General features: G+C 37.7%; 1 non-coding gene across 1 annotated transcript; it reads left to right on the top strand.

The window, feature by feature from the left end:
• The first annotated feature begins 3,551 nt into the window (after positions 1 to 3,551).
• LOC128249559 (U6 spliceosomal RNA) lies at positions 3,552 to 3,654 on the top strand. The gene has a single exon (XR_008265672.1). It is a non-coding gene; the product is annotated as a U6 spliceosomal RNA (small nuclear RNA).
• The last annotated feature ends 1,205 nt before the right edge of the window (positions 3,655 to 4,859 follow it).

The raw sequence follows: 4,859 nt of genomic DNA on the forward strand, positions 1-4,859 counted from the left end.
TGAAGGGCAAAGTTGACCTCGGAGGGCTGTGAAGTAAATACGTAAAAACCAACTACTCTGCCAGCTCGCTACTTTCATAATAATAATAATAATAATAATAATAATAATAATAATAATAATAATAATAATGATGATGATAATAATAATAATAATTATTATTATTATTATTATTATTATTATCCTTTCTAATATAGCCACAAGGTGCGAAATTGTGGGAGAGGAGACTAGTCGATTACATCGATCCTAGGGTTTCACTGGAACTTAATTTATCGACCCCGAAAGGATAAAAGGCAAAGTCGATCTTGGCAGAATTTGAACGTAAAGACAGGCGAAATACTGCTAAGCATGTTTCCCCGGTGTGCTAACGATTCTGCCAGCTCGCCGCCTTAAAGAAGAAGAAGAAGAAGAAGAAGAAGAAGAAGAAGAAGAAGACGAAGAAGAAGAAGAAGAAGACGAAGAAGAAGAAGAAGAAGAAGAAGAAGAAGAAGAAGAAGAAGAAGAAGAAGAAGAAGAAGAAGAAGAAGAAGAAGAAATATGGTTGTTATTATGTTTCATATTGTCTAAATTCCTGTGAAGGAATCTGGTTTCCCGGATAGAAACGACCTTTTCTTCATCCGCGAAACATTTTGAAAATATAATCATGTATACACACGTATGCAAACATATATATGCATACACACACACACACACACACACACACATACACACACACACACACGCACACACAGACATATGTCTATTGATGTATGTATAAGTATATTCGTATATAAATATATATTCAGAACTCAGATACACAAATGCATACGTATTCACACACACATACATACATCCTCACATCACATGCATACATTCAAGCACACACACACACACACACACACACACACACACACAACTACAAGCACACGTCCATATTAATAAATACAGAGAAATTACGTTATGTACGTGACTGTACTGATAATGGTTGAAGCAACTGCTACAGGAAGTTTTGCTAACCTCTAAACATCATATCGTCTTTTTCTAAGTTGGTTGTTACAAGACAAAAAATAACCTAAGCACGTGACGTTTAATTATCATTGGCATCGTGTTCATGATGATGATGATGAGATTGATGATGATGATGATGATGAGGAGGAGGAGGAGGAGGAGGAGGAGGACGAGGATGACGATGACGACGACGACGACGATGATGATGATGATGATGATCATCATCATCATCATCATCATCATCATCATCATCATCATCATCAACGTCAATATCACCATCGTCGTCGTCATGTTCATTTTTACTACTATCACCCCCCCACCACCATTCAACATCATCACCATCATCACCACCAGCACTAACACCATCATCATCAAGTTTTTCTTCATTTTTTTCCTTCTTTCTCTTCTACTTCTTCTTCATCATCATCATCAGCAGCAGCACCCTCCATCATCGTCATCATCAACAACGACATCATCATCATCATCATCATCATCATCATCATCATCATCATCATCATCATCATCATCCTCATTGCTATTACTGTCACGACCCCCTCCCCTCAACCACAGCTAACATCAGCAATTAACAGCAGTATCACATCATCACTTCAACACCAACACGAACACTAACTGCGGCCTTACCGCTGCCCTTCCGACACATATGACACTGCCATCACCATCATCGTCATCATCATCATCATCATCGTCATCATCATCATCATCATCATCATCATCATCATCATCACCCGATCATCATCGTCACCATCATCTCTCCGTTTTATATCTCCATTTATGTTTATTCATTACGTTCGTTTATGTAAACACCATCTTGTGAATCGGCAAATAATTAATGTGTCTTTTTGTTTTTGTTGTTCCTGCTGCTATTGTTGTTGTTGTTGTTGCTGTTATTTTAGTGCTGTTGCTGAGAGTGGCGGCGCTAGTATCGGTGGTATAGCTGCAGGTTATCCTTGATCGAACCAGGCCAATGTTGACTGTGTTTATTAAAGCGGTGTCTGCATTTTTATACACACCCAATCGATTTTTGCTATTTTCTTTTCTTTTTCTATATTTCTTGTTTTTTCTGTATATTCAATCATTGGAATGCACCCATTCTTGAGCAAGACATTAAATGGATATTGATTGCTTTCTTTCAAATTGTTAATCATTTTATCGCTAGCGATTTGTCGAGCCGCTATGTATCAGGATATATTAATTAATTATGTGTAATTTAGCAAGCACTTCGATAGAACGCAAGAAAATGTATGGAATGCTCAGCTAACATGTCAGCAAATTGTACTTTAGATTGAAGAATTTTAAATGTGGATTATAAAATTCGTTATCCCTCATATTTGCAATCGCAATTCTTTCCTTTCTGTACAAAATATGTCAGCAAATTTTTCCCCACTAAACCAGCGCACTTTTATCTTTATTCGCACCTTAGAGTTATCTCTGTACAGTTACTCTCGCACAGATTTTTGGTCGAGTTTGTGGCAGTTGAGACATCCGGCATTCTTGGCCCCGGACCATATCCTTGCTCACCACTATCGGGGCGGTGATTACTGAACGCAAGTGCAAGCCCCATCAGTCAGGGTGATTGTTCCAGCGCATCCCCCACGTCATTCTCTGGAGCAACGCTTTTTTTTTTTCACTTTGTCTGCTGATGCCATGAGAAGTGTCTCTATTTTGTGAGAGGCCAGATTTTCCGTTAATCCTTTGTTCTATAACCAGTTTTGTTGGTAAACTTTTGGTTTCTTATGGCCCATATTTTCTCTAGTGGAGGCGCAATGGCCCAGTGGTTAGGGCAGCCGACTCGCGGTCGGAAGATCGCGGTTTCGATTTGTTGTGTGTGTTTATTGAGCGAAAACACCTAAAGCTTCACGAGGCTCCGGCAGGGCGGGGGGCGACACCTGTTGTACTCTTTCGCCCTAACTTTCTCTCACTCTTTCTTCCTGTTTCTTGAGTAACGATGCGATGGAGTGGCGTCCCGTCCAGCTGGGGAGAACACATACGCCATAGAAACCGGGAAACCGGGCCCATGGGCATGGCTAGGCTTGAAAAAGGCGAAAAAAATATTTTCTCTACAGGCTTTATCTAGGATGATTTCTTTTTCTTTTCTTGTCTAGCGCATTTAACTCTCATCTTTCGTTGAAACTCTGACCGAACAGATATCACGTTCAACAATTACTACACAACTTATATCATCCAGCAATGAAGAAGTAGATTCAGTAACCCCAATTATTCTGTCAGAGGTTATTTGTACTTTGGTTTTTTATCAATCTAACGAATAGAAATACTTCTGACGATAGCTTTCAACTCATTTAGTTTTAACATGATCAGTGCAAAGGTTTTTCCTTGACTCATAGGATTCCCAGCCCTCTTAAAATTATTTGACTCCGTATTTCAACTCTAATATCGTATTAATTGTTCTTTTCAAAAATATCTCTCATATTGCCGCACGTTGTCTAAACTCAATCCTCTAAAACTGTGGTTTTCGATCTTTTTAATATCGAGACCAGATTTAAAACTTGGATTTTTGGAGGTGAGGGCACAAAAAAAGTAAAATATAAGTAATACGGCGGTACATATTCTAAAATTGGAATGATACAGAGAAGATTAGCATGGCCCCTGCGCAAGGATGACACGCAAATCCGTGAAGCGTTCCATATTTTTTACGGTGGTGCTCCAGCATGACCACAGCCACTTGGCTGAAACCCATAAATAAATAAATAAAATTAACTAAAAATAATTAAAATAAGTAAAAATATATATTTTTTTTAGGGAAAATCGCGGAGGACCGCTGAAAGGACGCTTAAGGGTTGCATGAGGCCTCGAGAGATGCTGATCTTGGGTCTGTCCGAGTATGACGTGTTTGCATGTACCATGGTTTTTCCAATTGTTTTCGGTGCCCAAGTAGCTGCAAAATGATTGAGGCACCATTACAGAAAGTGATTATCCAGGGGAAAGTGGGTTACTCCAGTACTTGGGATAGCAATGAACTCAGATGAATAAACTGAGTTGATTGTTCATAAATCTCAGATCTTTGAAATGAAATGATTTTGTCAAGGGTACAATGCACCGCTCGCTCAACGAATTGAAACCAACGTCGTGTGATGGTGAAACTAGCGCTTGCACAAACTTGGACTCACACCTTAACTTGTAATATCAAATTTAATAATGCTCAACAATTCCAACGATCCTGTAAGATGGGAGATAAACTATGTATTTTGCAGGTTAATTGTTTGGGTTCCACTACAGGAATAGTTATCTCAGACACAGAAATTTCAAAAATAGCTGTAGGATACTTTGAGAATGACCAACGCGTATTTAATTGGCTACATGGTTGATTAATTACTTCTTAAAATGGAAATGCCTCTTCAAGTAATTATATAGTTCTCTTGTATTTTCAGCTAATTAAACTAAAAATCGAAGACTTTTCCGCCGTTTTTAATGGGGTTTTTTTGTTGTTTTTTTTGCATTTTTAATGCTTTTTTTGACACGTAATTCCTACATCGTTTAATTATATTTTTGAATCTATTTTACACTTATTGTTGCTATTCAGAAATTATATTTCACTTGACTGTGCCTTCGTGGAATTAAAAGAAATTACATTGAAATCATTTTATTTGATGGATTTCTGTTTCTTTTCATCATACTTTTAAAGTAAATAAGCACAAAGAAAAATCTTCTCTGTCAAATTCTGAGATTTTCTAGTGCATTTTTGTCTTTGATGTGCGATCTTTGCGTCTTATGGAGAAATATTATCAATACAATAAAGAATGGAGATAATAGTTTAGAAAGAATCCATTCACTGTAGTTTAAAACTTTCTCTGCGTCGTGTGAGTAAACAAGGATGTTGAAATGAAGCATTTTGTTTC

The sequence above is a fragment of the Octopus bimaculoides genome, chromosome 15, assembly GCF_046866305.1.
Source record: "Octopus bimaculoides isolate indiv1 chromosome 15, ASM4686630v1, whole genome shotgun sequence".
NCBI classification, from domain to species: domain Eukaryota; kingdom Metazoa; phylum Mollusca; class Cephalopoda; order Octopoda; family Octopodidae; genus Octopus; species Octopus bimaculoides.